Source organism: Podarcis bocagei (assembly GCF_964188305.1).
Source record: "Podarcis bocagei genome assembly, chromosome: Z".
NCBI classification, from domain to species: domain Eukaryota; kingdom Metazoa; phylum Chordata; class Lepidosauria; order Squamata; family Lacertidae; genus Podarcis; species Podarcis bocagei.
This window is the reverse complement of record NC_138140.1, coordinates 11,944,734-11,958,893: the sequence shown is the minus strand read 5'-3', so window position 1 is coordinate 11,958,893 and position 14,160 is coordinate 11,944,734. Positions and strand designations below refer to the sequence as shown.

Genomic DNA, 14,160 nt, shown 5'->3' with positions numbered 1-14,160 from the left:
CCAGAGTTTTGGGCTGGGTTGCCATCAGTATGCCGATGACACCCAGCTCTATCTGTTGATGGATGGCCATCCTGACTCGGCCCCAGATACACTGACCAGATGTCTGGAAGCTGTGGCTGGATGGTTACGTGGGAGCCGGTTGAAGTTAAACCCTTCGAAGACAGAGGTCCTCTGGCTGGGACGGAGCGATATGGGATTGAGGGGGCAACTCCCGTCTCTTGCGGGGGTGCAATTAGTGCCAGCATCGTCCGTGAAGAGTTTGGGTGTAATCTTCGATACCTCCCTCTCTATGGAGGCGCAGATTACAGCTATAACAAAGGCGGCATTTTTTCATCTCCGCCAAGCTAAGCAGTTGGCTCCTTATCTCTCTCGCCCTGACCTAGCCACTGTGATCCATGCGACAGTCACCTCCAGACTGGATTATTGTAACTCGCTCTACGTGGGGCTGCCCTTGAGACTGACCCAGAAACTCCAGTGGGTGCAGAATGCCGCGGCGAGACTCCTTACGGGGTCTTCGCTCGAGATCATATCCATCCGGTGCTGTACCAGCTGCACTGGCTCCCGGTGGAGTACAGGATCAGGTTTAAGGTGCTGGTTTTAACCTTTAAAGCCCTATACGGCCTAGGACCCTCGTACCTACGGGACCGCCTCTCCTGGTATATCCCACAGAGAAATTTACGGTCTGCAAATAAAAACACCCTAAAGATCCCAGGCCTCAGAGAGGTTAGGCTGGCCTCAACTAGAGCCAGGGCCTTCTCGGCCGCGGCTCCAATCTGGTGGAACGCTCTGTCACAAGAGACTAGGGCCCTGCAGGACCTGACATCTTTCCGCAGGGCCTGCAAGACAGAGCTGTTCCACCAGGCCTTTTGTCAGGGCGCAGCCTGACCCCCTCCTCTGGCAATCTGCACAAAACTTTGCTTGATGGTTGCCATTAATTTGATTTTAATTTGATTTAATTAATTTTATAATGAATGTTTTAGAATGTTGGACTATTCGATTGTTGTTAGCCGCCCTGAGCCCAGCTTCGGCTGGGGAGGGCGGGATATAAATAAAATTTATTATTATTATTATTATTATTATTATTATTATTATTATTATTATCATAACACTCGAACTGGATGGCTTTCAAAGATTAGACAAATTCATACAGGATAGGGCTGCCATTGGCTACTAGCTTTGATGACCATACTCTGCCCACTCAGAGGCTTTAATGCTTCTGAATATCAGTTGCTGGAAACAGCAGGAGGGGAGAGTCTGCAGGTTTTCCATGGGCATCTTGGTTGGCCACTGTGAGAACAGTATGCTGGACTAGAGGGGGCCTTGGCCATTCTTATGCTTGAAGTTTCCCATCCCAGGTATAGGAAACGTTCAGCTAAATGGACCGCTAGAGTCTGACTGTGTAAGGCAGCTTACAAAGTGCTGATTTCTAGTCCCAGGATCACTAATTGGCTATCCCTGTTTGACAGTAACATGATGCCACAAGTGCATACATTTTAAGATAAATCAGTCTCTCAAGATTCGACAAGGGAAGTGTTGTTGGCTTTTATGGCTTAATTTCACCATCTCAGCAAAGCCTCTTCAACTGCATTTCAAAGGACTTAATTTTATACAGATCCTCCCAAGTTGCTGCCTCCCTCCCTCCCTCAGGCCCCATGCCCCCACTCCTTCTCAGCAGGCCTCCCCTCCTGAGCACAGTCACATGTAATGGTCTTTAAACGAACACACTTGCTAACTGGCAGGAATTCAGGTTTGGTTGTTCATTTGTTTTTTAAATGTTGGTTCCAGCGATTCAGCTTGGGAGTTTTGGTTATTTCTCTTCCCCCCCCCTCACACCCCAATCCCAAATGACTGGAGAAATTCGTCTTGATTATAATTGCTCTTACCCACGCATATCTAATTTGTATCTTTTTAAGTGTTAATTAGTAAACAGTTTGAGCTGACATCTTTATGCGTTTGCATCTGTGAAAAATAGCGCTTATTGCTGCCTTAGCTGCGGGCCCTTGCTGCTCACTGCAACATTGCGACATTGACATAAAATTAATGAAGACATGGGTGCCAATTTTTTATTTTTTTTGAGCTGCCTTTAGGAAGATCTCCTCCTTGGCGAGACTCTCCTTCATGCCATTTAATTTATTTATTTTTTTAAGGAGAGGGAGATGTGTACTCATACATCACTTTCTATGCAACATCTTTGCTAAGCAGGCGTCCGTATTAATTTTCCAAGAACATGGTGCACATTTCCCAGTTACCTAGGTAGCAATCAAACTTGCAACCGGGATAATGCCAAAATGTATTCTCCTTTCTTTAAAACTTTCCCCAGCCATTAACTTTCAAGATAACCAGGTGTTGATAATAAAACAATGCAAAAAAATAAATAAATAAACAAACTCTCTCTTATAGTCACACAGTGTCATCTAGTGGTGGCATTAAATATTGCATTGGGAGGGAATGTACTTGTTCATTGCATTTATATTATTACTTTTTCTTCAAGGAGGCATACATTTAATCCCCACAACAACCATGTGAAGCAGGTGAGGCTGAGATGCAGCGACTGGCCCAAGGCCACCCAGCAAGCTTCATGGCCAAGTGGGGATACAAACTCAGATCTCCCAAGTCCTAGTCTGACACTCTAACTACTACAGTGGTACCTCGGGTTAAGTACTTAATTTGTTCCGGAGGTCCGTTCTTAACCTGAAACTGTTCCTAACCTGAGGTACCACTTTAGCTAATGGGGCCTCCTGCTGCTGCCACGCTGCCGGAGCACGATTTCTGTTCTCATCCTGAAGCAAAGTTCTTAACCTGAAGCACACTTTTTGGGTTAGCAGAGTCTGTAACCTGAAGTGTATGTAACCAGAGGTACCACTGTACACCACAGTAGGTCTCATACATAAAGTAGATGAACTGGGCATACAGTGGTACCTCGGGTTACATACGCTTCAGAAATATTACCCAGAAATATTACCTCAGGTTAAGAACTTTGCTTCAGGATAAGAACAAAAATCGTGCTCCAGCGGCGCAGAGGCAGCAGGAGGCCCCATTAGCTAAAGTGGTGCTTCAGGTTAAGAACAGCTTCAGGTTAAGAACAGACCTCCGGAACGAATTAAGTACTTAACCCGAGGTACAACTGTATTAACTTGCTCACAAAAATGAAATTGTGACATTATGTTACTGACAGACAGGGATAGCCAGTTAGTGATCTGGAGCTGGAAATCTTCCCTCCCCCACAAGCATGAATCAATTAGTCCCTGGTGGCTTAATCAAAATAGCAGTTGATCAAAATAGCAATTGAGGGTGTGGTAAAACATTCACTCCAAAAGAGAAGGCATGGATGTCTTTTGGATTTTGAATAATAATAATAATAATAATAATAATAATAATAATAATAATAATAATAATAATTTATACCCCACCCATCTGGCTGGGCTTCCCCAGCCACTCTGGGAGGCTTCCAACAAAATATTAAAATACCCTAATACATCAAATATTATGCAACAGAACTCCCATTCCAAGTATGACTACAGTTCTGATCTCCTCACTTCAAAACTAATATTGTAGAGTTGGAAAAGGTTCTGGAAAACGGTGGCTGAAATGATCAACAGAATGAGGTGACTCCCCTTTGAGGAAAGATTGCAGCATTTGGGGCTTTTTAGTTTAGAGAAAAGGTAAGGGGTGACATGACAAAGGTGTGTGAAATTATACACAGTGTGGGGAAAGTGGACAGAGGAAGGTTCCTCTCCTTCTCGCATAACACTAGAACTCGTGGACATCCAATGAAGCTGAATGTTGGAAGATTCAGGACAGAGAAAAGAAAGTACTTCTACACACAGCACATAGTTAAACTATGGAACTCATTCCCACAAGAGGTAGTGATGACCACCAGCTTGGATGACTTTAAAACATATTGCTACCACTGTCTACTAAACACGATAGCTGTGCTCTGCCTCCACAGTCTAAGGCAGTATGCTTCTGAATACCTGTTTCTAGAAATTGCAGGAAAGGAGAATGCTTTTGCATCATTGTAAAACAAAAACATCTTTACCTGAGGTCAAAACAATCTCAGTTGGCACCTAGCAGTCTTCCTAGGGGAGAGCATTCCATAAACAGAAGAACACCTGTTCTCTTTTTACCTCCTGGGGTTTGGTCACATGCATAGGGGGGAAAGCTTTTTTCCTTCAGGTCACTGCCCATTCCACAACTTAATATGGCTTAGTAATTTCTGAATATTCATTCTATTTGTTTACAACCTATCCTACTAGCAGCTACCAGTTACATGGGTTTATCACTAAAATTTGGAGGAACTTGCCTAATGCTAAGAGCTGTCTCTGGGGAGGATAAATTCTGTGATCATATTTTATCCTCACAACAACCCTATTATGTAGGGCAGGCTGAGAAAAAGAGAAAGAGAATGCCAGTGCTCTGTCTAGTCAGGTTGTAAGGCACGGGTGTCAAACACAAGGCCCGCGGGCCGAATCCGGCCCGCCAGACCTCGTCATGTGGCCCGTGTAGCCGTGTAGCCCCAGCCCGCTATTAGAAGCCCAGTCGCTTCCCACCCGCCCATCGAACAGGCTGCCAACGCGACGGCGCATGCGCGCGACGAATCCTCCCGCTAACTCCAATATCATAAAGGAGATCGCTTACCCTAGCGGCCTTTTTTGAACATGCACGACGTCGGGCGTGCAATGCGCATGCGCAGGTGGGGAAGGATTGGGGGGAAAGCCCCGCCGGCACCGCCTCTGCGCTTGCGCGCTTAAGTGAGCTTCCGGGGAAAGGAGGCTGAGGTCGCGTGTGCGCCTCCTTCCCCGCGCATGCGTAATAGCCGGCAACCTGTCAGTGCCTGGCCCATGGCGCCCGTTTGCCATTGCTGTGGAAGCCGAGGGGCCCTGTGAGAGGCCCTGGCTGCGAGGCCTGCCGGAGGGACGGAGCCTTCCAGGAACACGAGTGGCAGCTCGGCCTCTCTCCTCATCGTCGCCTTCCCCCTCCCCGCCGCAGCCGCTCACGCTGCTGGTGATGCAGCCCTGCGGCGGGGGCGGGGAGGCAGTGGGCGCCTTGCTGCAGCCCCAGGTGGTGCGGCAGCCACAGCCACCATTGCGGGGGGCCTCGGAGGCGCCCTCAGGCCTCATGGTCTTCAACGAGCTGGGCCCGGTGGCAGGGGGCGACGTGGACGGCGACGGGGGCGGAGGCAACAGTGCCGGCAGCCCCGGCGGAGGCCTGGAGGATCTGGACGAGGAGGAGGAGGGCAGCGCCCAGTTGGGGGAGGAGGAGGAGGCGGCGGCTGCAAGAGCTGCACCTACAAAGGCTGCAGCAAGACCACCACGCAAGTGGCCAAGCAGCGCAAGCCCTGGATGTGCAAGAGGCACCGCAACAAGATGTACAAGGACAAGTACAAGCGCAAGAAGAGCGACCGGGCCTTGGGGGGGGGGCGGTGGAAGTGGCGGAGGCGGAGCTGATGCAGAGGGAAGGCAATTTCAGGAGGGATGGGAAAGTGATAATAAAGAGTGGACACATAGTCCACAGATACAACCGGCCCTTTGAGGGTGACCAAACTGCTGGTGCGGCCCCCGATGAATTTGAGTTTGACACCCCTGTTGTAAGGGATCAATTCCAACCTGTTATCTCTGAGGATGTGGACAGGCTGCTTAGACAAGTTAAACCAACCACCTGTTCTCGATCCTTGCCCATCCTGAGCCAGAGAGGGCTGAACAGTGGGCTCTGTGAGATCGTGAATGCTTCTCTCTGTGAGGGAGTCTTCCTGGAACCCCTTAAAGAGGTGGTTATTAAACCACTTCTTAAAAAACCATCTTTGGACCCGACCACTATGGCCAGTTATCACCTAGTCTCAAATCTTCCATTCCTCGCCAAGCTGATTGAGTGGGTGGTCATGGAACAACTCCAGGCATGCCTTCCAATAAGGATTCAGGCCCCATCATGGGGCTGAAAGTGCCTTGGTCGTGCTGATCAATGATCTCCGGTGGAATAGAGAGAGAAAGGTGAAAGCTGTTTCCTGGTTCTGCTAGATCTTTTGGCGGTTTTTGATACCTTTGACCATGGTATCCTTCTGGACCCTCTAGCAAGGCTGGGTTCTGGGGAAACTGTTATGCAGTGGTTCTGCTCCTTCCTGGGCTGTGACCAGAAAGTAGTGTTGTGGGTGAATGCTAAGACCCCTGGGTGATCACTTGTGAGGTAAATCAGGGCTCCGTCCTCTCCCCCACACTTTTAACATCTATATGAAACCACTAGGTTTGAGCTGGGTGTTCACCACTATGCAGATTATACTCAGCTCATTTAAATTAGAACAAGTGTAGATGGTGTATGTCCTATGTGAGTGTCTGGAGGATGGATGGTGGCTAACGGATTGAGGTTGAATCCTGACAAGACAGAAGTACTATATCGGGGGACAAGGGGCAAGTGGGTGTGCAGAACTCCCTGGTCCTGAATGGAGTAACTGTGCCCCTGAAAGACCAGGACAGCTGTCCATGGATGTGCAGATTAATTCTGTGTCCAGGGCAACTGTCTAACAGCTCCATCTGGTACACTGGCTGAGACCCTACCTGCCTGCGCACCGTCTTGTCAGAGTGGTAGATCCCATGGTTATCTCTCACTTGGATTACTGCAATGTGCTATATGTAGGGCTACCTTGGAAGGTGATTTGGAAACTACAACTAATCCAGAATGCGGCAGCTAGACTGGTGACTAGGAGCGGCCATTGGGACCATATTACAATGGTCCTAAAATATCAACATTGGCTCCCAGTACGTTTCCAAGCACAATTCAGAGTGTTGGCGCTGAGATTTAAAACCCTAAACTGCCTTGACCCAGTATACCTGAAGGAGTGTCTCCACCCCCACCGTTCAGCCCGGACACTGAGGTCCACCTCTGAGGATCTTCCAGTGGTTCCCTCACTGAGAAATGAAATTACAGGGAACCAGACAGGGGGCCTTATTGTTAGTCACGCCCATCCTGTGGAACGCCCTCCCATCAGATGTCAAGGAGATAAACAACTATCTGACTTTTATAAGTTATCTAAAGGCAGTCCTGTATACGGAAGTTTTTGTATGTCTGATGTTTTGCTGTGTTCCATGTTTTAATTTGTTGGAAGCCACCCAGAGTGGCTGGGGCAACCCAGTCAAATGGATGGCATGATGATGATGATAGATGTTGTTGTTGTTAACTGGTGCACAGTCATCTAGTAAGTTTCATAGCTGAACGGAGATTTGAATCTGTTGCTGAGCCGTTAACTGTCCAACTGACTGAAACCTCCAGCCAATCAGACCGACATTTGCCTACTCTGAGCCCTAATCCCACCCACTAAATCTTAAGGCAGCCTCCTCTCTTCTGCCAAATCCTGTTACCTAGCAACCAACTGTCAAACAGGCTTGTCACATTATAACAAAACAAGGCCACGTTGCAGTCACAGAGGTCACAGAATATATCTTCCTTTTAAACAAAAATGCAATATATACATATATGTATAAGCACATTTCTCCACTGAGTCCAACAACTTCTAGAGGGCCACAGACTCTCCATCCCTGATTTAAACACTCAGTTTCCTATTACATCCAAACTTGGTTGCTGGGCTTTATGTTCTGGTCTTTGGAAAAAATTCACACTCATAGCTTCAACATCCAGCACAATGTCTGTCTTTGCATCCCCCTCCCCTCATCATCCCCATCCAGCCCCACATAGGAATATAGGAAGCTGCCTTATACAGTGGTGCCCCGCAAGACGAATGCCTCGCAAGACGGAAAACTCGCTAGACGAAAGAGTTTTCCGTTTTGGAGGTGCTTCGCAAAACGAATCTCCTATTGGCTTGCTTCGCAAGACGACAATGTCTTGCGAGTTCCTGCTGGTTTTTCCCCCTCCCCCCCTTTTTCTAAGCCGCTAAGCCGCTTATCAGCTGATCCGATAAGCCGCTAATAGCGCTAATCCACTAATCCGTCAATGGGCTTGCTTTGCAAGACGAAAAAACCGCTAGACGAAGAGAATCACAGAACGGATTCTTTTCGTCTTGCGAGGCACCACTGTACTGTGTCAGACTCTGCGTCCATCTACCTCAGTACTGTAAACACTGACTGGCAGGAGAACTCCAGAGTTTCCAACAGCACGTGTGCGCTGGCTCTACCTAGAGATGCTCGGGATTGAACCTGGGACCTCCTGCGTGCAAAACAGATTCTCTACCAGTGATCTACAGCCCTTCCTGGCCAAAAGCGTAGAAAGCTGCCTTATATTGAGTCAGACCATTGCTACCTTTAGCTCTGTGTTGTCTACAATGAATGGCAGCAGCTCTCCAGTTTTTCAGACAGGGGTACCTCCTAGCCCCTACCAAGATATGCTGTGGATTAAACCTGGGACCTTGTGTACACAGATCAGATGCCCTGCCCTCCATTGCATAACACTCAGCTGGTGAAAAGCCCTGGATGACTCAAATGGTTGCACATTAGTTTGTGACATTTTGGTGGGCTTTAATGAAGGCTGTTGCTCTACTATGGCTTTTGGTTTAATCATGTCTTAGTAACCAGAACATCAAACCAGGATCATATTCCTTGCCAGTCATTGCCCATAGCAAGGGAAGCTAAACAGAGTAGTGTGTGTCATCGGAATCAGGCACTGCTTTGCAGCTTCTTTTTCCAGCAAGGTTTGCTCCAGTTTGGAAAGTTCTACAGTTGTACCTTAGTTGTTCAACAGAAACCATTCTGGAAGTCCGTTCAACTTCCGAAAATGTTCAACAACCAAGACGCGGCTTCCGATTGGCTGCAGGAGCTTCCTGTACTCAGAAGCCACGTTGGACGTTCATGTTCCAAAGAACATTTGCAAACTAGAACATTCACTTCCGAGTTTGTGGTGTTCAGGAGCCAAAACATTTGAGTCGCAAGGCGTTCGACAACCAAGGTATGACTGTAGTTGCACTCCTTTTGCATCACACCTTGGCACCAGGCATTTTCTAAGTATGTAAGATTTTTTATTAAAGTTTTTCACAATGCAATACAATAACAGCTACCAAAAAATGCAAACACAACAAGTAAAATGCAGAGTCTTTTCCTAAAAGTAGTTCTCAGTCCCCAGCTCGCTTCCCAGCTCTTGCCCAGGGTCCTTTTTCCTTCCAGCCTCTCACCCTGGGAGATCCACATTACTTTGTCTCCCACCCAAGGCTCTCCATTAACCATCTACCACCCCCATGAGTACACAATCCCTGGACCATTACAAAGGTCCCATACATAGGACTCCAAAGAGAAATGAAAAAGAAAAAAGAAAGAAACAAGAAGGGGGGGAGAGAGAGAGAGAGGAGCAAAATGAAATGAAAAAGACAAAAGGAAAAGTAACAGTAGAGAAAACTGATTTTCCATCTATCAGTTAACATTAGAAAGAAAAAAAATATTTAAGACATTCAGTCCATGATCATCTTCACTTTCTGTTAAACAATATTTAAGTCAAAGTTTCTCAGAACCATTCATTTATTTTTCCCACGGAAAGTCAACCATGTTTTTTCTTTAATTTTTACTTTACCTAGGGCTGCCATATGCCTGGAAATCAGTTAAAATGTCTGGGAAAACCCATGGTTTTGGGGGGTGAATTTCCTTTTAAAAGCTCCAAAACTACTACTACTTTTTCTAGATCTTGCAAAAAAAAATTCAACAACTTTGGTGTCCAGATTTTCACTTTTTGAAATATGACAACCCTACTGCAGCTCCCTTAATTCCCACCACCATTCCTCCATACTGAGCAATAGTAAATTCTTCCACCCATGTCCGTGTTAAAATCTCTCCACTTTGAGCACATGTTGGAATAATATTCCATATTTTTTCCTTGTCACTTAATTCTAGCCTACTTCCATACGTTCAAATTCCATTGCCTATTATATTTCCATTTCTTGTGTTTACAACCGTTGTGAGGAAGGCATTTCACCATCTGCTTTCTTTAGTTTAGCTACATTATCCAGTGGCACCATTTTCCGAGGACCCCAACATGAGAGGCATTGTCTGTCATGGACCGACAGCTTCTAGAATAAGTGCAGGTTGTAGCTTCACTAAAGGCAGGGTAGTTCTGTGGCACCAGGAGCAACTGGATCATTCAATCCCACACAGTTGCAGAGGCAAACCCAAACGCTCAAATTATGCTCCCAAATTCTGGGAATGTCAGAAGCTGCCTTATATAGAGCCAGACCATTGGTCCATCTAGTTTAGTGCTGTTTTTAGAGGGTCAAATGTGGCCTCCAAGTCTTTCTGCTGTTATGGAGGCATTCTGGGTGGTGGCTCAAATGTATGAGGGGCAGGAAGGGAGAATTTAGAGGCTAGTTCATTCGTTGAATGTGGCACTGCCCCTCCAACCTCAGCCAGCCCCCACCTGCCTGTTGTGGGGGGGATGATTAACAAAATCAGTCCTCCTGGCAAACTGGAAATATCCTCTCACTCGCCCAAGTTTAGGATATAGTCACACCTTGGGTTACAGACGTTTCATGTTGCGTTTTTTTGGGTTACGGGCTGCCGAAACCCGGAAGTACCAGAATGGGTTACTTCAGGGTTTTGGCGGTCGCACATGCGCAGAAGCACTAAATCGCGCTTTTGCATGCGCAGAAGCGCCGAATCGCAACCCGTATGTGCACAGACATGACACTGCAGATTGTGAACATGCATCCTGCACGGATCACGTTCACAACCCGAGTGTCCACTGTATTCCACCATTCTTCAGCAGAGTTTCTTTTTCTTTGAGAAAAATAAGTGGCTCACGTAAATGTAAACTAAGCTTTAATAATAAAGAAAACTAACAAGATAACAATAACTGAGGGAAACTAAAGCACCATTATGAGGCAAGTCTGAGGCAAGAAACAAGAAGATGCAGTTGGTCCCTCTCAACTGACATTCTTAACTGAACACACCCTGAAGGGAGGGGCTGATTCTAGAGCAAAACACACAAGCTCTGCCCACCAGATACCAGACACTCTACTATTCAGATTAGGCCCCAGTGTTTTTCTTACACTGCCTGCCTTCTTACATCTAAACCAAGGACTGGCCCTGACCATCAGCTGCTGCTTCTTCAGATCTCAGTATTGCCCTTGTATAACTCAGCAGCAAAGAGAATGGGAACAAAATCAGAATTAGTTGGCTCTGCCTTTCATTGGCTCCACCTCCACCTCTTTTGGGGGTCTCTCCAAACGCTCGTTGTATGGAAATCCGCTTATCCAGACATGAGGGATTAATACCCAAGTCGTGGCATACACACCGTAGATTCAGATATCAAACAGCCTGACCTGTGTGTAGTACTACAAACAAAAAAACAACCTTTAAGAAGCCTTACTTTCTGTGTTTTGCTGGTCCTTGGCAGCCACTTCACCAGAAACTTTGCAGGGAAGAAGGGGGAGAGATCAGACAAGAGAACTTTTATTTTCATACTTGTTTTGCAAGGTTTTCCTAGATTTTCCTAGTTTTTCCCTGTCATTTGAAGGTTGAAATTCCATTATTGGGAACACATTAGATATTTCCCCAAAGGAATCAGTAGAAATCATTGACTCATTATCAATGCCTATCACTTGCCTAACAAACAATTTCCTGAGAATGTATTGCGTTAAGATAGTGAAACCTGAATGTACTTCTGATAAATAAACATAAACTGTCTTAAATTATACTCAGAACGCCTTACAAACTGCCTATGCTAACGCAATATATATATATATAATATTACATTTATTTATTTATTTCCCACTCTTCACCCTAAGGTCCCAGGGTAGGTTACAGCATTAAAACACAATATTGAAAACAGCTTAAAATAGCAAAAATAATAAGGTGGGTCAAAAACAATATACACATAAGGTGTCAAAAGCCAAGGTAAAGAGGTGCACCTTCAGCATTTGCTGGAAGCTGTATAATGAAGGTGTCATAAGGTGGGTGGTATTCAACGAAGAGCTCGCCCACACTTCCCCTTATCCCAGGTCTGAGCAGTCTTTCTGTCACCTTGTTGCTTTCCCTGCTGTTTGCCACTCAATCGGAACGAACATCATTTGGTTTTTCTGCAGATTGGCTTCTGTTCCAGTTCGTCAATGGGCAGTGGATTTCCCCAGGGTAAAGTGGCTGGACAGGGAGAAGTGTGGTTAAGCCCTAAATAAAAGTACTGGCCTGTGCAACAGGACCTTATCCCCTTTCCTGTCCCCTCCCCAAATATGCTCTGGAGGGTTGGGGAAAACTCCAGAACAGATTTGGTAGGTACCTTGCGGGGGGGGGGGAGAAAGCAGTAGCTGAGTCAACTGCAAAGCAGGTATAACTTTCAACGCCATCTTTCTGCTTTGCTACGGCTCCCCGCTGAAGGGAGAGGAGAAACGCTGGACCATCCATGGAGGACACTGGACCACCCAGCAGCAGCTGGCCTTGACACCAGACTTCTGGGTGGGGTAGGGTGGGGAGGTTAAAGTGGGGAAAACAGTTGGTTTGATGTGAATGAGTTTTGAATTAGGGGGAGGTTAAGGGTTTTTTTGTTTGTTTTTTTACGGATTAGCACATCTTAGTTGTGCTTTGTTTATTATTTGAGTGTTTTTTTAAATGGATGTTACGTTATATGAAATATTAATATATTACATGATTGCCCCCACTTCCCCATGGTAATACGCATTGTTTTTTCTTTTTGCTGTAAGTTACTTGGATACCTTTGGGTAACAAGTGACTAATGCGTCTAATAAAGGAAATGAATGAATGATCCATCTCTGTGGGGAGGGAGTTCCGCAGCTTAGGGGTCTCCACAGAGAATTACCCTCTCCTGGCCCGCCACCGTCCCAAACTTCTGAGGGTGGAGGAACTACCAAGCCCCACCCCCTGCTGATTTCAGCACCTGAGAGGGCCTAGGGAAGTAGAGGGTCTTTCAGATGTTAAAGGCATTTGTGGGCCGTGGTGTGAGGATGAAGCCTGTGACACAAGTTATAGTGATGGCTGCTGCCTTAGACGGCTTTTAAGAGCAATGTGTGGCTGCTTAGACACATTTGTGGAGGAGATAGGTCTACAAATGGCTAGTAGCTGTGATGTTAAATGGGGGCAGTCTGTCTTCAAATGGCAGGTCTTTTTTGTGCAGGGAATGACAGGGGTAGAGGACTCTTTTGACTGGAGGGTTCCAGGGTAGAAACAGCAATGCTAGGCTAGATGATAATAATAATAACATCATCATCATCATCATCATCATTATTATTATTATTATTATTATTATTATTATTATTATTATTATTTATACCCCGCCCTCCCCAGCCAAGACCGGGCTCAGGGCGGCTAACACCAGGTATAAAAATAATTGCTTAAAATACAACTTAAAAACAAGATTAAAATACAACATTAAAATGCAGCCTCATTTCAGCAGAAACTCAAAAACTTTTTTGGGGATGAAAACGTCAAATCTTCACCAAGGCCAGCTATCCAGACTGGTCCTACGTGGGCCAGAAAAAAGCCAGGGAAGTCCCCAAATAGGAGTTCCATCCCAGAAGGAGAAAGGAAAAAGGAAAGAGGGGGAGGGGATCAAGTTGATTCCAAGCCAAAGGCCAAGCGGAACAACTCTGTCTTACAGGCCCTGCGGAAAGAAATCCGATCCTGCAGGGCCCTGGTCTCATGAGGCAGAGCGTTCCACCAGACCGGAGCCAAGAGTTGAAAAGGCCCTGGATCTGGTTGAGGCTAATCTGACTTCCTTAGGGCCTGGGACCTCTAGGATGTTGCTATTTATGGACCTTAAGGTCCTCCGTGGGGCTTGAAGATCAAGCTGTTCTTACAACACTAGTGACCTCAGCTGCCTCCTCTTAATCTGGAACCAGCTTTCCCTCTTTAACAGCAAACGTCAGAGTTTCCATGCCAGCATAAATGGCACAAAAATTGGGCTACTGTGAATGAAGCAATGCTTGTTTGATGTGGAACCTAAGATACGTATGCATGCGAAACTTTTTTTATTAAAAAAAAAAAGCCGAAATGCGACGGAGGCCCCTAAACCCAGACCCCCTGAGGGACTGAGCATGCTCAGTGGCCTCCAGAAGCCACAGAATGTCCAGCATGGGGTGAGATACAAGTGAACTGGCACCCTCTTATTGTATGCTGCACGAAGGCATGGCTGAGTAGCTGGTTGGAGTCTAGAGCAGGAGCATCTTGTTAGGAGATGAGAATTCCATTGCAGCAGCTTGTGGGCAGCTCCACTCTCAGGACACCAATA

At 46.4% G+C, this 14,160-nt stretch overlaps 1 protein-coding gene and 1 pseudogene across 5 annotated transcripts in view; both read left to right on the top strand.

Annotated features, from left to right (window-relative positions):
- MVB12B (multivesicular body subunit 12B) overlaps positions 1-14,160 on the top strand; it is a 106,158-nt gene that overhangs the window by 85,475 nt on the left and 6,523 nt on the right. The window lies entirely within an intron of this gene.
- Positions 5,008-5,447, top strand: LOC308578656 (annotated as a pseudogene). The gene has a single exon. The product of its transcript is annotated as an uncharacterized misc_RNA (transcript).